Source organism: Scyliorhinus torazame, chromosome 17 (genome assembly GCF_047496885.1).
Source record: "Scyliorhinus torazame isolate Kashiwa2021f chromosome 17, sScyTor2.1, whole genome shotgun sequence".
Classification (NCBI taxonomy): Eukaryota; Metazoa; Chordata; class Chondrichthyes; order Carcharhiniformes; family Scyliorhinidae; genus Scyliorhinus; species Scyliorhinus torazame.
Window position 1 is genome coordinate 179701761 of NC_092723.1, and position 18678 is coordinate 179720438.

The 18678-nt window shown below is 52.0% G+C and overlaps 1 protein-coding gene across 1 annotated transcript in view; it reads right to left on the bottom strand.

Moving 5' to 3' along the window:
• Positions 1–18678, bottom strand: part of fbxl16 (F-box and leucine-rich repeat protein 16) — a 300505-nt gene that overhangs the window by 206270 nt on the left and 75557 nt on the right. The window lies entirely within an intron of this gene.

Sequence of the window (18678 nt, forward strand, 5' to 3'; positions counted from 1 at the left end):
AGAGTCAGCACAGAGCACAGGAAGCATTGGGGCTGGCTGCTGCCTCTGTTCACAGCTCCCAGACTCATCGTCACTCGCACCTTTTGATGCACGATCAATCACTACTGAAGTGAGATTGTAGTCCAATTGAAGGCTTTAATGAACAAGTAGTTACCCCAGCAGCTCTGGTACAGAATGACTGCTGTGGGTGAAACACAGACTCTTATGCTCCGCCTGCTGGGCGGAACCAGCAGGCAGGTTCCACCACTCATACTACAGTATAAGGTACATCCCACCTAGGTACCGCGATACCCCTAATATAGCCTACCACACCTTTACTCTCCTTTACCTTCATTTCATTCAGTTTCTGTTCGCAGTTACAGGGCTGCAACCCCTGGGGAAGGAAGGGTCTGATCGATCGCACAGAGGCATTTATTCCATTCTGTCCCTTGTTTATATCTGTAATTACATCTCTGGGCTATCTCCCTCCCCTTCCACAAGCAGCAATGAAGCTGAAATCACCAGCACAAAATTACAAGTAAACCTCCAGCACTGTGTGTGGGGGGGGGGGGGGGGGGGGGGGGGGGGGGGAACAAAGTATTTTACATTTCACAACAGGCTTGTTAGTACAAACACATGGCTTTCCTGCCCTTCATTTTGTGCACAGCATTTATGGGAGTTCTTTTTAACCAATATTTAAATGGGGGTCGATTGAGAAGCGAGTCCTTAAAAGGAAGGGAGACCGAGATAGAATCGTAGGCCATTCGGCCCGTCGTTACTATGCCAGCTCCCTTGCAAGAGCCTTTCCCCGAGCACCCCCCCCCCCCCCCTCACATATTCCTGCAATTCTATTCTCTTCAGATAACAATTCAATTCCCTTTTGGCGGTCTCAGTAGAAGCTGCCTCCAGCACTCTCTCAGGCAGTGCATTCCAGGTCCTAACCACTCGCTGCGTGCCAAGTAAAACCCCTTTTCCACCATTCCTTCTTTTGCCAGTGATCTAACACCTGTGTCCTCTGGTTCTCTGGTCCTTCCGCCAATAATGACAGTCTCTCCCTGTCTGCTCCGTCCAGGCCCGTCATGATTTTGAACATCTCTATCAAACCTCCTCGCCCCCTTCTCTTCCCCAAGAAAAACAGCCTCCAATCTATGCCTTCACATTCTTCCTAAAGTCTAGTGTCTTGGACTGAACCCAGTCCAATGCTCTGGGGACGTGGATTCAAATCCTAATGCCTTAGCTGGTGAAATTTAAATTCAGTAAACAAACCTGGAGTTGAAAGCTAGCCTCACTAATTTCCTTTCGGGAAGGAAATCTGCCGTTCTTGCCCTGGTCTGGCCTCCATGTGACTCCAGGTCCGCAGCCATGTGGTCGACTCTTAACTGACCTCTGAAATGGATATGACTTATTGTCACAAGTAGGCTTCAATGAAGTTACTGTGAAAAGCCCCTAGTCGCCACATTCCGGCGCCTGTTCGGGGAGGCTGGTACGGGAATCGAACCGTGCTGCTGGCCTGCCTTGGTCCGCTTTAAAAGCCGGCGATTTAGCCCATTGTGCTAAACCAGCCCCTGATATTATGGATGGGCCACAAACATTGGCCTTGCCAACAATGCCCACATCCCACAAAAGAATAACAAAAAAAGTGAGGCCAAACCAATATTTTGCACAAGTTTATCATAGCTTTCCAATTTTTGTACTCCATGCTCTTATTTAATCCAATAGCACTGAAACGTCACCGGAATCTTTGAGAAATGAAATGAAATGAAAATCGCTTATTGTCACGAGTAGGCTTCAAATGAAGTTACTGTGAAAAGCCCCTCGTCGCCACATTCCGGCGCCTGTTCGGGGAGGCCGGTACGGGAATTGAACCCGTGCCTTGGTCTGCTTTAAAAGCCAACTATTTAGCCCTATGCTAAACCAGCCCCTCAAGAAGACCTCTTGATGGTTTCCCATGTGCTGAGTTTCCAATCTCCACCATGGCACCAGCGATGGGCACCGTTGTTGCCCAAAGAAGCAGGACCAAAGAAGCCAAACCAAGTAGCACCCTCGGAGGCCTGTGGACAGTTTGTCCGCCTGCCCTCTTACACTGAGAATGGAGCATGAGGTCCAGGCAAAGGGCTGGAAATGGAGGGGAGGGACAAAAACTGCTGTCTTGGAATTATTTTCAGGAGGTCACCCTGACATTCAGTGCAATTGTTGTCTCTATTGAGGAGCCAACCATAAAATACAAAATTTCAACTGATTTTAAATCAGTGTTACACCCGGGCTGCCTTGCCTGCCTCAGCATTTTAATCATGGCTTGGAACAGATTGAAGTCCCACTGGTTAGAGAAGCATCTCACTGCAGTTATAAAGTGGGGAACACTGTTCTTTTTGAATTGGTGTTTTCTTCAGTGTGTTTATGGTGATCCACATGTCCAGCAAATACAGGATCACGTACGAGGACTGTGAGGCCACAAGTTGAGTTCTTCAAAGGCAAGCGCTCTCCAAGAATGTGGAAATTGCACATTTTGTATGTACGATCCCTGGAAGTCTCTTTCAATAGCATTGCCTTTTCTTCTTCAGAAGCAAACCCATGCCACTAATAATAATGGCCTCTGTCTTTATTCTTTCCACCCATCCCCCTTGCCTCACCCTTTTGCCAAGGCATGAGATGATTAACCTCCAGCAATCACGGCATCTCACTTTGTGCAAGCTGTGACTCTACACCAGTGGAGCTTTCCGCTAATTCCCATTGACTCCAGTTTTGCTGGGGCTCCTTGATGCCACACTTGGTCAAATGCTGCCTCACTGTCAGGAGCAGTCACTCTAACCTCACCTCTCGAGTTCAGCTCTTTGGCCCATGTCTGGCTGTAATGATGTCAGGAGCTGAGTGACCCTGGCAGCAGCCAAACTGAGCATCAGGTTATTGCTGGGTAAGTGCTGCTGGATAGCACCATCAATGCCACCTTCCATCACTTTACTGATGATCGAGAGTCGACTGATGGGTGGTAAATTGGCCGGGTTGAATTTGTCCATTCTCTTATACAGGACAGATCTGTGCAATTTGCCCCAGTTTTCGGGTAGATGCCAGTGTTGTTGAATTTACACAGAAACTATTAAACCTTTAACTTCTTCCTGATCTGATAAATGTCATTAACCTGAAACATGAGCTCTGTTTTTCTCCCTCCACAGATGCTACTGTGACTTTCTGAGTATTTCCAGTGTTCTGTGATTTTTGTTCTGATTTCCAGCCCCTGTAATATTTTGATTTTGAGATCGCTGGCTGAAGTTTTGGATGCCTGTTGTGGCATTGAGCAGGAATGAAGGTGCCCTGGGATCTCTCTCCTAATGGCCAGAAATAAAGCAACACTGGCAGGCATCCATGAACAGTTTGTGGTCACTCGACTTCCTGGGGATTAGTACAGCAAAGGCAAGAAATGCAAATGTGGTAATGCAGGACGTTTTTGCGTCCAGGCTGCATCAAACGTTTTGAAAAATAAATTTTCAATCCTCATCTTGGAAAAGCAGAGGACCAGTGGAATATTTGCAATTCTCGTACAGATAATCCTGTTTCTTGGGTCACTGTCTGTGCGGAGTCTGCACGTTTCCCCCGTGTCTGCGTGGGTTTCCTCCGGGTGCTCCGGTTTCCTCCCACAAGTCCCAAAAGACGTGCTGTTAAATGAATTGGACATTCTGAATTCTCCCTCTGTGTACCCGAACAGGCGCCGGAGTGTGGCAACTCCATTGCAGTGTTAATGTAAGCCTACTTGTGACAATAAAGATTATTATTAAGTATAAGCGCTGTTGTGCTTTCTTGGTCACAGTGTGACATGGGTGGCATTGGAGGCAGTCCAGAGAAGGTTGAGCCCAGGTTTGGAGAGCTTTTCGTATGAGGAGAAGTTGAGCCTGTACTCACTGGAGTTTAGGCGAATGGGAGGAGTGAGACAATGAGGACTCTCAGGGGGCTTGACAGGGTAGATGCTGAGAGGTTGGTTCCCCTTGTGGGAGAGTCCAGGACCAGAGGACATCATCTCAGAATAAGGGGTCGCCCATTTAAGACAGAGATGAGGAGGAATTTCTTCTCTCAGAGAGTGGTGAATCTGTGGAATTCTTTCCCGCAGAGAGCTGTAGAGGCTGGGTCGTTAAGTATGTTCAAGGCTGAGATAGACGGATTTTTAATCAGTGAGGGAATCAAGGGATATGGGAATAAGGTGGGAAAGTGGAGTTCAGGATTACTCCATCAGACCAACCATGATCGCATTGAATGACGGAGCAGGCTCGATGACCCGAATGGTCTACATCCGCTCCTACATCTTATGTTCATCTGGTCATAAACGTCTTTGTGAAGGTAGTGAAAAGCCACTTTCTTGACCCGCTGCAGGCTATGTGGTATTGACCGTGAGGTTAGGGAGGGAACTCCAGGATGTGGACCCATACACAGTCAAAGGATGGTGATGTAGATTCAAGCTAGGATGGTAAGTGCCCCCATATGTGACCCCATAGCAGTGCTGTGCGAACAGGTCTCCCCACATAATCTCCATTGAGGTTTAGTTTGGAGTTAGCCACCTTAAATACTGGAAACTATTTAAAACAATTAAGTACTACACTTAGTACTTCTGCAATAAGTCTCAAGATTGACCCTTCTTAAGAGTTTAACGATGTTTTCATAATTAATAAATACATTTTGTAAACTTGTTTATGGACAGGAGCAATCCTCAGCAAAATTCTAAGCATAGGACAAATAGTTAATTAACCTTTCCTGCCATTAGTTTGCACATATCTGCACTTTTGCTAAAGACATCAAATGGATTTTTAAAAAAGAGTCATTAGTGTCAAATTTGCCGCCAGTCCTGCACTTGGTGTTATATAAAATGAATTTAGATTGCCAACAACATTCATATATCGATGAACTTAACACACAGAGGGCACCTCACTTATAGATCTGCACTGCGTTTCTCGCCATCTTATTGAGTTGAAAGTCCAGTGGTTAACCTATTGGGCCATTGTGATGAATGATATCTGTATATAGTACCTTTAATGCGTAGGCCCCTTTAAGACCTGGTTTGGAACCCTGGGGGACTCCGCCTCCGGCTCCGCCTCCGGCTCCGCCCCCAGGAAGCTGTATATAAGGTTATGTTCAGTAGGCAGCGTGCAGTGAGCACACTTCTCGGCAGCTGTCTGGTTTTCTGGTTATTAAAGCCTTTGTTTTATCAAATCTCTCCCCTGCTCTCCCCCCTGCCCTCCACTCTCCCCTGCTCTCCCCCCTGCCCTCTCCCCTGCCCTTCACTCTCCCCTGCTCTCCCCCCTGCCCTCTCCCCTGCCCTTCACTCTCCCCTGCTCTCTCCCCTGCACTCTCCACTGCCCTTCCCTCTCCCCTGCCCTCTCCCCTGCCCTCTCCCCTGCCCTTCACTCTCCCCTGCTCTCCCCCCTGCCCTTCACTCTCCCCTGTTCTCTCCCCTGCACTCTCCCCTGCCCTACACTATCCCCAGCCCTCTCCCCTGCTCTATCCCCTGCACTCTCCCCTGCCCTAAACTCTCCCCTGCCCTCTCCCCTGCTCTATCCCCTACACTCTCCCCTGCCCTCTCCCCTGCCCTTCACTCTCCCCTGCACTCTCCCCTGCCCTACACTCTCCCCTGCCCTCTCCCCTGTTCTCTCCCCTGCTCTCTCCCATGCCCTTCCCTCTCCCCTGCCCTCTCCCCTGCCCTTCACTCTCCCCTGCCATGCCCTCTCCCCTGCCCTCTCCCCTGCCCTCTCCCCTGCACTGCTCTCTCCCCTGCCCTTCACTCTCCCCTGCTCTCTCCCCTGCACTCTCCCCTGCCCTCTCCCCTGCCCTTCACTCTCCCCTGCTCTCTCCTCGGCCCTGCTCTCGCCCCTGCTCTTCACTCTCCCCTGCTCTCTCCCCTGCCCTGCTCTATCCCCTGCTCTCTCCCCTGCTCTGCTCACTCCCCTGCTCTCTCTCCTACACTCTCCCATGCCCTCTCCCCTGCCCTCTCCCCTGCCCTCTCCCCTGCCCTCTCCCCTGCCCTGCTCTATCCCCTGCTCTCCCCTGCTCTCTCCTCTGCCCTGCTCTCTCCACTCCCCTGCACGCTCCCCTGCACTCTCCCCTGCTCTCTCCGCTGCTCTCTCCGCTGCTCTCGCCCCTGCCCTGCTCTCTCCCCTGCCCTGCTCTCTCCCTTGCCCTGTCCCCTGCCCTCTCCCCTGCCCTATCCCCTGCTCTCTCCCCTGCTCTCTCCCATGCCCTGCACTCTCCCCTGCCCCACTCTCTCCCCTGCACTTTCCCCTGCCCTGCACTCTCCCCTGCCCTGCACCCTCTCGTGCCCTGCTCTCTCACCTGCACTCTCCCCTGCCCTCTCCCCTGCCCTGCTCTATCCCCTGCCCTTCCCTGCTCTCTCCCCTGCCCTGGACCCTCCCCTGCTCTCTCCCCTGCCCTGCTCTATCCCCTGCTCTCCCCTGCTCTCTCCTCTGCCCTGATTTCTCCCCTGCTCTCTCCCCTACACTCTCCCCTGCCCTGCTCTCTCCCCTGCCCTGCTCTCTCCCCTGCATTCTCCCCTGCCCTCTCTCCTGCCCTGCACTCTCCCCTGCCCTGCACTCTCCCCTGCCCTGCACTCTACCCTGCCCTGCACTCTACCCTGCCCTGCACTCTACCCTGCCCTGCACCCTCCCCTGCTCTCTCCCCTGCTCTGTCCCCTGCACTCTCCCCTGCCCTGCTCTCTCCCTGACACTGTCCCCTGCCCTGCTCTCTCCCTGACACTCTCCCCTGCCCAGCTCTCTCCCTGACACTCTCCCCTGCCCTGCATTCTCCCCTGCACTCTCCCCTGCCCTACACTCTCCCCTGCCCTCTCCCCTGTTCTCTCCTCTGCTCTCTCCCATGCCCTTCCCTCTCCCCTGCCCTCTCCCCTGCCCTTCACTCTCCCCTGCACTCTCCCCTGCCATGCCCTCTCCCCTGCCCTCTCCCCTGCCCTCTCCCCTGCACTGCTCTCTCCCCTGCCCTTCACTCTCCCCTGCTCTCTCCCCTGCACTCTCCCCTGCCCTCTCCCCTGCTCTCTCCTCTGCCCTGCTCTCTCCCCTGCTCTTCACTCTCCCCTGCTCTCTCCCGTGCCCTGCTCTCTCCCCTGCTCTGCTCACTCCCCTGCTCTCTCTCCTACACTCTCCCCTGCCCTGCTCTATCCCCTGCTCTCTCCCCTGCCCTGCTCTATCCCCTGCTCTCTCCCCTGCCCTGTTCTCTCCCCTGCTCTCTCCCCTGCCCTGCTCTCTCCCCTATACTCTCCCCTGCTCTCTCCCCTGCCCTGCTCTCTCCCCTGCTCTCTCCCCTACACTCTCCCCTTCCCTGCTCTATCCCCAGCTCTCCCCCCTGCCCTGCACTCTCCCCTGCTCTCTCCCCTGCCCTGCCCTCTCCCCAGGCCTCTCCCCTACTCTCTCCCCTGCCCCCCCTCTCCCCTGCCCTCTCCCTTTCCATGCCCTCTCCCCTGCCCTCTCCCCTGCCCTCTCCCCTGCCCTCTCCCCTGCCCTCTCCCCTGCACTCTCCCCTGCCCAGCTCTATCCCCTGCTCTCTCCTCTGCCCTGCTCTCTCCCCTCCCCTGCACGCTCCCCTGCACTCTCCCCTGCTCTCTCCGCTGCTCTCTCTGCTGCTCTCGCCCCTGCCCTGCTCTCTCCCCTGCCCTGCTCTCTCCCCTGCCCTGTCCCCTGCCCTCTCCCCTGCCCTGCTCTATCCCCTGCTCTCTCCCCTGCCTTGCTCTCTCCCCTGCTCTCTCCCATGCCCTGCACTCTCCCCTGCCCCACTCTCTCCCCTGCACTCTCCCCTGCCCTGCACTCTCCCCTGCCCTGCACTGTCCCGTGCCCTGCTCTCTCACCTGCACTCTCCCCTGCCCTCTCCCCTGCCCTGCCCTATCCCCTGCTCTTCCCTGCTCTCTCCCCTGCCCTGCTCTCTCCCCTGCTCTCTCCCCTGCTCTCTCCCCTGCCCTGCTCTATCCCCTGCTCTCCCCTGCTCTCTCCTCTGCCCTGATTTCTCCCCTGCTCTCTCCCCTACACTCTCCCCTGCCCTGCTCTCTCCCCTGCATTCTCCCCTGCCCTCTCCCCTGCCCTGCACTCTCCCCTGCCCTGCACTCTCCCCTGCCCTGCACTCTCCCCTGCTCTCTCCCCTGCTCTGTCCCCTGCCCTGTTCTCTCCCTGACACTCTCCCCTGCCCTGCTCTCTCCCTGACACTCTCCCCTGCCCTGCTCTCTCCCTGACACTCTCCCCTGCCCTGCACTCTCCCCTGCATTCTCCCCTGCACTCTCCCCTGCCCTGCTCTCTCCCCTGTTCTCTCCCCTGCCCTGCTCTCTCCCCTGCCCTCTCCCCTGCTCTCTCCCCTGCCCTGCTCTCTCCCCTGCCCTGCTCTCTCCCCTGCTCTGTCCCCTGCACTCTCCCCTGCCCTGCTCTCTCCCCTGCCCTGCACTCTCCCCTGCCCTGCACTCTCCCCTGCACTCTCCCCTGCTCTTCACTCTCCCCTGCACTCTGCCCTGCACTCTCCCCTGCCCTGCACTCTCCCCTGCCCTGCACTCTCCCCTGCCCTGCACTCTCCTATAGTTCCTCACTGCCGTCCTATAGCAACAGAAAATGACCAGGTCACCCATTTTTCAGACTTTTGTCAATGCTACTCTGGAATTGTCAGTTCTTGTCCCGAAGGTTGGATGATGTGTACTCAGCAGCTCACCTTGATGGCCCAGTCAAAACACAGAGCTTGTAATATGACAGATATATGACAAAACCACCGCAAATTTCTGAAATTGCTTCTGCTTTCTGAATTCATCCAGTTTGGCCTCTGCCCAAGCGAGAATATGATGCAAACTAACCTTTGTGCCAGGAGATAGAGCTCTGCTCCTGATTCAGGTTGTCCTGGCAGGAAAATGTCCCATTAACTTTACTGGAACACTGCAATCATCCAGATCAAATCTGCCAGATTGCTTTCGAAATACAGAAGGTTTGGAAGTTGAGTAAGTGTCTGAATCAGTATTCCACTAGACCAAGACTCGTGACCAGGTCACCTAACCAGGCATTTTCAGGGAAACTGGAAGATCCTCATCATTACGGAGAGTAGCATAGTGATTAGCACTGTTGCTTCACAGCTCCAGGGTCCCAGGTTCGATTCCCCGCTGGGTCACTGTCTGTGTGGAGTCTGCACGTTCTCCCCGCGTCTGCGTGGGTTTCCTCCGGGTGCTCCGGTTTCCTCCTTTTGTAAGGGCCACGAAGAATCCAGCACGAGTTTTAAGGATACAAAGTAATAACATTTATTTACAATAATATATATATATATATAAACCCTGGCGAAGGAGGGCGTCGGACTCGTTTGGCCGCAGGCCAGACACCATTTGCACGCGGCACTGGATCAGGTGGTGTGTAACGAGACGGAGACCGGCGCTTCCGTGATGAACGGCGCAACGGTTGTACATCCACGGCCCGTGGACCCGAGGATTCCCCCTCTGATGCATCCTGTGTCTCCATCTCGGAGTCAGAGTCTGCTGCCTCCGTCATGTCAGCGTCTCTATCTCCATTCGGTTCCGTAACGACCTGTGCAGGCTTCGAGTGAGGCACCAGTGGAAGATTTTGAGGACTCCCTTCCCTTGTCTCTGGTCTTTGCGGCTGTTGAAATGAGCTCCGGGGAATCTTTTGAAGGGATGATCTTCTGGACCAGACGTGGTCTACATGTTTTCGCTGGAGACGACCCTGGGCTTGCACTTGGTAAGATATAGGGCCCGTTTGGCGAAAGATTACACCAGGAACCCATTTGGCACCACCAGCAAAATTCCGAACGAACACTGGGTCACCGGGCGCAAACTGCCGAATCGGCCGATGCCGAGACAATCCCTGTCCCTGCCGTTCTTGTGTGCGGCGTACTTTTGCGCCAATGTCCGGGAAAACCATACTAAGGCGGGTGCGAAGTCTCCGGCCCATTAGGAGTTCTGCGGGAGCTACCCCAGTCACCGCATGGGGGGTGGTCCTATACGTAAACAGAAAGCGAGCCAGTCATGTGTCCATTGATCCGGAAGACTGCTTCTTTAGGCCTCTTTTGAATGTCTGCACTGCGCGCTCTGCCAACCCATTTGAAGCCGAGTGGTAAGGGGCAGTGCGGATATGGCGTATGCCGTTCATCTTCATGAACCTCGCAAACTCCTCACTCGTGAATGGAGTGCCGTTATCTGTGACCAGCACCTCGGGGAGGCCATGCGTACTAAACGACAAACGCATCTTTTCAATTGTTGCGCAGGACGTTGTCCCCTGCATCTTATGCACCTCTAGCCATTTAGACTGGGCGTCAACTAATAGAAGGAACATGGATCCTTGAAAAGGGCCTGCGAAATCTGCATTCAAGCGTGCCCAAGGCCGCCCTGGCCATTCCCAGTGATGTAGGGGCGCGGCCGGATGCTCCTGGCAAATGGAGCAGTTTTGGGCCACCTTCTCAATGTCGGTGTCGAGGCCTGGCCACCAGACATAACTCCGGGCCAACATTTTCATTTTGGTCACACCTGGATGCCCATTGTGCATGTCTGTTAGTATCAGCTCCTGGCCTTTTTCCAGGACAACCACACGCGTCCCCCACAAGAGGATGCCGTCTTCCACGCTGAATTCTGACAGCTTGGAGGAAAATGCCCGCAACTCGCCTGGGAGCTGTCTATGCTGCCCACCATACAGGACTATGTACCGAACCTTTGACAGGACTGGCTCCGTCTGGGTCCACTCACGGATCTGTGATGCCGTGACAGGCAAGGTGTCCATAAACTTTAGGGTTGCAACCACCTCACCGGTCATGGGGGTCGACATGGGGCCGGTCGATAAAGGCAATCGGCTCAGTGCGTCGGCATTTGCTATCTGCGTACCTGGTTTGTTCTCCAGAGAATACTCGTATGCAGCAAGCAACAAAGCCCAGCGCTGGATCCGTGCGGAAGCAATGGGCGGTATTGGCTTATCCTCTCTGAAAAGTCCCAGCAGAGGCTTATGATCAGTCACGATCGTGAAATAGCGGCCATACACGTACTGGTGGAAGCGTTTCACCGCAAAAACTACTGCCAGGCCCTCCTTCTCGATCTGCGCGTACTTTTTCTCCGCTGCAGTCAATGTGCGGGAGGCGAAAGCTATCGGTCGCTCGGCCCCGTTCTCCATCTTGTGGGACAGGACGGCCCCAATACCATACAGGGATGCATCACATGTGACGAGCAACGGCTTTCCAGGATCATAGTGGGTTAGTAACCCAGACGACGACAATTGATGCTTTACCCGCCGGAAAGCGGTTTCTTGCGGCTGACCCCAAACCCAGGTGTGATTTTTCTTTAGCAGAAGGTGCAAAGGGGCCAGCGTAGTTGCCAGATTGGGGAGGAATTTCCCGTAATAGTTTACGAGACAGAGAAAAGAACGAAGATGCGAAGTGTCAGTCGGGGCGGGGGCATGTTGAATTGCACGCACCTTCTCTGCGACGGGGTGCAAACCTTCGCGGTCCACCCGATAACCTAGGTAGACTACTTCCTTTGCTTGAAATACGCACTTTGTGTGAGATAAATGGACTCCAGCCTCCGAAAGGCGTCTAAGGACAGCCTCCAGATTTTCCAAATGTTCCTGCTCCGACATCCCTGTAATCAAAACGTCATCTAGGTAGACAGCCACACATGGTAAACCTCTCAAAATGCCCTCCATAACACGTTGAAAAATTGCGCAGGCAGAGGATACTCCAAAGGGCAACCGTGTATATTCATACAGGCCCCGGTGTGTATTAATCGTTACATATGGTCAGGAGGCAGGGTCCAGCTCCAACTGCAGGTAGGCGTGACTCATATCTAATTTTGAACGAGAGTCCACCTGCAAGCTTCGCGTAGAGATCCTCTATGTGAGGCATTGGATATCGGTCGAGTCGGGAAGCTGTATTCACTGTAAGTTTATAGTCCCCGCACAAGCGAACCGTGGCATCTGGCTTCATTACAGGTACAATTGGTGCTGCCCAGTCAGCAAAACGGACGGGCCTGATAATACCCAAACTCTCCAAATGAGTGAGCTCCCCTTCTACCTTCTCGAGCAAGGCGTAAGGCACCGGGCGCGCCCGGAAATAGCGCGGCGTGACTCCTGGTTCGACTTGGATACGGGCTACCGCCCCTTTTATTTTCCCCAAACCAGGCTGGAATATATCTGGGTATCATCCTAGCACCTCAGTCAACCCTTCAGAAACTGTTTGGAGGATGTGCTGCCATTGCAACCGCAAATGGCGCAACCAGTCCCGATCCAACAGGCTGGGCCCATGGCCGCGCACCACGATAAGTGGGAAACGCCCCTCCTGGCGTCCATAAACAACAGGGGTCATTGTGGTTCCTGCAATGTCCAGTGGTTCCCCCGTGTAGGTGGCCAACCTGGCCTGTGAGTCGGTTAATGTAAGGGTCTGTATACCCTGCTTGATGCGGTTGAATGTCCTCTGGGCGATCACGGAGACCGCTGCGCCAGTGTCCAACTCCATCTCAAGCAGGTGGCCATTGACCCGTACTGTCACCTTAATGCGGGCCACACGGGGAGCTGCCACACAATGCAGCTGCAGGCAGTCGTCCTCCGTCTCCACGTCCTCAGGAGTAGTCGCCGTAGGTTCATCCACATGGAAGGTACGGCCCCTGGGCTGGTCCCAGTTTTGGTCGGAACGACGATGCCTCTGGCGCCCCCAGGACCGCCATCTGCGACGGGGTCGGCGTCTACAAGTCTGACACGGACATGGCTCCTCATCCATTGGTTCTGGCGAAGGCTCCCTTCGGGGAGGAATGTCCGACGGCCACTGGCGTCGGTCCGGACGTTGCCTCGCCCAAGGTACCGCAGGAGTGCGGGGGGACGTTTTCGGATGGAAGGGGTTGCGCCCCAAGGCATGCACTTCCATTCCCTGTAGTTCCTGTACTCCTCGCTCTGTGCTCTCTCGGGACAATACTATTTGAATGGCCTGTTGAAAAGTTAATGTTGGCTCAGCTAACAACTTTCTCTGGGTGGCCGCATTGTTAATACCGCAAACCAAACGGTCGCGTAACATTTCTGACAAGGTCTCACCATAGTCACAGTACTCCGCAATCCTGCGTAGCCTGGATAGAAAATCGGCAAGGGATTCTCCAGGGGTCCTCTCAGCGGTATTAAACCGGTAACGCTAGACTATCGTGGACGGGGTTGGGTTAAAATGTTGCCCCACTATATTCACAAGTTCATCAAACGTTTTGGTGTCCGGCGCAGCTGGGTACGTAAGGCTCCTAATCACCCCAAACGTATGCGGGCCGCAGGCGGTGAGCAATATGACCACCTGGCGCTCGTTTTCGGTGATATTGTTTGCCCGGAAATAGTAACGCATCCGTTGTGTGTACTGGTTCCAGCTTTCCAGCGCAGCATCAAAAACATCCAAACATCCATACAGAGGCATGGTATAATAGAAAACAACTTCCAACCTGTATCCAACAAAAACCCAGGGAGGTGGCTTCAGCAATGTAGACAGCTATTCACTTTAACCTTCGTCGCCAGTTTTGTGAGGGCCACGAAGAATCCAGCACGAGTTTTAAGGATACAAAGTAATAACATTTATTTACAATAACATATATATATAACAGCAGCAGCAACTTCCCTCGCTGCATACTCCTTCCTGCTGGTTCCTGAACTGGCCAGCTTTATTTATACTAGGAGTTTACTAATGGTTTCTCCGTCCCCCTCATTGGGGAAGCTCATACACCCACAGGATTGTGGGATTGTCATTAGTCCCCAGCCAATGGTAAGTAGGCAGGTTATAACACCTCCCACAGTCCAAAGATGTGCAGGTTAGGTGGATTGGCCATGCTAAATTGTCGTTAGCATTTTAAAAAAAAGGTTGGATGGGGTTACTGGGTTACGGGAATGGGTGGAGGTGTGGGCTTGGGTAGGGTGCTTTTTCGAAGAGCCGGTGCAGACGTAATGGGCCGAATGGCCTCCTTCTGCACTGTAAATTCTATGATTATACCTTCAATCTTTTAATAGCTCTCTTGCACTTGTTCCATAGCCTGTTTGGAGCCAACACGTAGAGAAACAATGATACTGGTAATTCAGTAATTACTGACATCACCTAAACAATTTCTGTAGGAGTTTGCAGAGTTCTGAGAGGTCTCTGACTTGCTAATGATTGTGTGGGTGGGGGGGGGGGGGGGGGCAGTAGTGTATGTTTGTGCAAGGACAACAATGTGTGGGAATGTTAACGCTTATTAAAGAGGATGCTTAGTTTTGCACGCTGTATGATAACCAACCTAGCTTCAATGTGCCACATTCACCAACCTGACATCGATAACAGAAGTAGCAGGTACTGGAAATCCAGCTCCCAAATCTTCCTGTGTGGTCTCTAATGAACCATGTTGTTAGCCCATAGCTAACCATTAGTGTTCTGGGCCCAGGTATACTTCCAGTGTCGGCCTAATTTGTACTTAGTGTCTGAACTCTTGGCAGGAACATTTATCTTTGATTAGAAGCTTGCATATTCATGGGTAGAAGCTGCACACCTTCAAGGCCTGTACTCCGTTTTTATTTTGTGCGTATAAATTGGGCATTCTGTGTTGATCTGTTGTGTCTTTGAATACAATCTTATTGAAAGAAATCTGAGGCCGCTTTGGCTCAGTTGGCTGGACAGCCGGTTCGTGATGCGGAGCGAGGCGGGTTTGATTCCCGTACCGGCTGAGGTCATTCATTAAGGCCCCGCCTTCTCAACTTTGCTCCTCCCCTGAGGTGTGGCAACCCTCAGGTTAAACCACCACTGGTCAGCTGTCCTGCTCAAAGGAGAAAGCAGCCTATGGTCATCTGGGACTTTACTTTTACTTGATTTAAAGGAATAGCTGGTAAATTTAAGCTGCTTTCGAATCGTTATTGTTATTTTCACACATTCGTTTTTGGCCAGTTCTGTGTTTGACGAACGCAGTTTTGTCTCCTTGGTGACAAAGATGGCCTTTTCAGTTGTGGCTCATGCCACCGCTATAGCAACTGGTCGCAGCAGCAGAGCAAAGGCCCAGTGAAGTGCATCCATAGTAGACACGATGAAACATTCCAGAGGCACGGCAGAGCAGAGCTAGACAAAGCAAGGCCTCCTACAATAAAATTCAGTCGGAAAAGCATCGTAAGCCAAGGCTGCAAAGGGTGATCTTGTTCTCTCATGGACCACCCATACGTTTAACAACCATGAAACTGGTCACAAATAAACTCAAAGGTGCGCGGAAGTGATTTGTACGCACAACTTTAATCTGCAGCCCATTCTTTCAAATGACTTTGCATTGAAAGATGCAGCGTTAGAAATTGGATGCCCAATTTGTATGGGAAAATTGAAGGAGTGTGCCTCCAGCATATATGCTGCAAACTGGCACCAGTGTCTCTACTTGATATAAGGCCGCGTTTGCTGCCAACACTGCATGTGCAGCTCCAGTGCTTTCAATGCTCCATAGTTTGCCAGCCATCACCCTCTGACAGCTGAGCTAGATTGTTTATAATTATCATGATAACGGCCTCCAACAAAATGAACGAGATTCCGACATCTGCTGCAATTTTATCTGCATTCAAATCCCGATCTGACACACACCCAATCTGCAGGCTGCACGGTTTGAGTAAGAAAATCAAGAAGTATCGCGAATCTCAAACATGCTCTGCCTGAAATCTGCCCCTAGTGTCGGGACAGGGCTCGGCTGGTTCCTGAGAGGGTGGTTCTGAGGAGGGCCTTTGGGTTCAGATGCTTGATGTTTTCTCCGTCTGTTTCCTGTTTTCTTCGCCTTTACTGCTTTCACTTTGGGCTTGGCCTTTGGTTAAACAAAAAAAAGCTTTCTGGCAAGCTGGGCGCAGCAGAGTGACATGTGCACAGAACAGTGTGCACGCACAGATGGCCATTTTGTGTTGGCGGGCGACAGCGTTGAATTGAGCCTCTAGTCTATTGCTGGTGTGAATTTTCTGTACCATTCATTTCATTGGCTGGAAATTTGCATCGAGGAGCATCATGGGTGGAAATCCAGCCAGAATGGTCTTGGCCCACATTCCTGCTCTGAAACACATCAGTTGTGTAAATTTATGGAACGTTACAGAGTCAAGAATCTTCTAAGGCAATGTTTCTGATTCACCAATGGCTGTGTCATAGAGAGCCGTCCTTTCATGATTTAGTAAGATTTTAAACTAATATGTAAACAATATTACAAAGAGTACTTGTAACAGATATGAACAGTGTCCTAGAGGATGCACGTCAGACAACACTGGATTGTAAACCTTTCAGTAGGCAGTAGTAACAGTCACAGCTGAATTATGTGAGTCACATCACTCATTCATTTGCTTTCTGTAATTCATCACTGGATTAATATTCACAGCCTGCATTTTCTTATTCCATATGTCCTGATGTTTTTAAATATAATCCTTTGCTGCTTTTTTCCCCGATCTATAGTGTGACAACCTTTCACCCAAAAGCTCCCAAGAAAAATTTGTAATTTATTGAAAATGTCTCTATAATCTGTACTTGGTTTTAAGAACGTTTAGAAAAGACTGTTAAGAGCTTGAGTCAATGTTCAAGGGATCAATTGTGATTTTCTTGAATAATAAGACATACTGGCCCATGTGACCTGGCAACCTTTGGCATGGAAGCAGTCCCAACAGGAAGAAAGTTAACATCCGAAAGCCATGTGGCCAGACACAAAGGAGAGTTGCAGGTAAAAGAGAGCGGCAGCAGAGAGAAGATAAGAAAATAGAGAACATTTACAAGGAGCTGTGTGTGTGTGTGTAATACAATTAAACAGGCCAGGAAGCCAAAGTCTGGAGGCGGGATTCTCCGACCCCCCCGCCGGGGCTCAGCTTGAATCCCGCCGAATTCTCCAGCACCGGTTTTTCGGTGGGGGCGGGAATCGCGCAGGGCCACGCCGGCGTATGTTACGATTGGTACTTACCGGTGGGACCCGGCTCCTCAGGAGGCCTCTGGGATCCGCGGGGGAATCTGGCCCCGGGGGGGGTGCCCCCACGGTGGCCTGGCCCGCGATCGGGGCCCACCGATCCACGGGCGGGCATGTGCCGTGGGGGCACTCTATTCCTCCCCGCCGGCTGGTGTAACGGGCCGCGATGGCCGGCGCGGAGATGAACCCCCTCTGCGCATGCGCTGGGATGACGCCAGCACACGCTGGCGCTCCCGCGCATGCGCCAACTCGCGCCAGCCGGCGGAGGCCCTTTGGTGCCAGTTGGCATGGCGCCAAGCCCCTTCTGCGCCGGCCGGTGCGGCGCAAATCGCACCTTCGGGGCGGCCCGACGCCGGAGTGGTTCACGCCACTCCTTCGCACCGGAGTTGCCCTCCCCGCCGGTTTCCGAAGAATCCCGCCCAGGGATTGTGAATTCGACAATTCTACTGCTGCTGCTTCAATTTGCCAGAGCTGGCCAGACTGCTTAAAGAACAAAGAACAATACAGCACAGGAACAGGCCCTTCGGCCCTCCAAACCTGTACAGGTCACGACACCAACCTTTGCCAAAACCCTCAGCACTTCCTTGTGCCGTATCCTTCTATACCCATCCTATCCATGTGTTAAAGAACAAAGAACAATACAGGGGGTTTATTAAAGAATGGATAAAGGGGTCTCTGGGGAATTCATGTCATTGAGACGATTGTGAACCTAGCTACGGAGGTTCCGCAGCAGAATGCTGTACACGTGATAACTGTTTCTGGGAGGTATCAGGGGGCATGCGATTCGAGCGCCAAATCAATTGTGCAGGAAAGTGAGGACTCCCTACATACCAGTGATCAAATTAGAGAACTTTGAAACTGCAAGATGCACCACATATCCGGGAAGAGCGATGCAGGCGCTTTTAATTCTGTAAGGCGTATCCTTATTGTATCAAATATTTAAAATGAAACTTCCCTTTTTATCTGAAGTATAATTTGCCTGTTAATTCATGTTTAATCTTCATTTGTGTTGAAATAAAAGTTACAAAAAAATGAAACCTCTTTGGTAATTGTTTCATTTGGGGGTCGTTTAGTCAACGTGGTCATTTCGTTTTCTGTCTCCCCCCAGGGGGATCAGGGCAATCGTGTCCTGTAAAGTGAGCAAACAGACGGACGAGGGATTTGATTGTGTCTGTGGGACAGATTCACTGATTTGTGCTAGAGTCTGGGACAGTGGCTCATATTGTTTGCATCAGGGAACCGGGGTAAAGTGATGGCAGAATGGAATGAGCAGGAAAGAGTGCCAGGAATTGAGGGTGAGGGCGATGGGGCTGGCTGATAAATGAAAGAAAGCTGATTGATGAAGACAAAGAGAAAAGGGGAAATGGCAGATGGCAAAAAATATTCACAAATGAGTGGGAGGGTTTCAAAGGCACATGCAAGAAAGGAAAAGTAATCCTATCCATGGCCTGGAACTTTTGACTTATCAGTCACGAAATGTGCAAACCCTATTATCCCAGTAGGTTTTGAGAGATTAACATTTTGTTCTGAGTCCCTTCATTTAAGTATTTATTTTGAGTGGGAGGAAGTCTAGAGATATTGCTCTTGGCAAGTTCTGAAAATGCCGAGGAAGAAATATATATTTTTTCAGTTTTATTTCGTTAATCTCTCAGCCATTTCAGGCCAATTGCCAAAAGCTGCAGGACGTTCCCGGACCTGCTGTTGGGTTTCTGCTGACATCATTCCAGTCGAACACCGACTGATGTACAAAAAGATGACACTGAATGACTCAGAGTATAGTTTCTCCTCCTCACCGAGGAGTCTTTGTATCTGTTCTG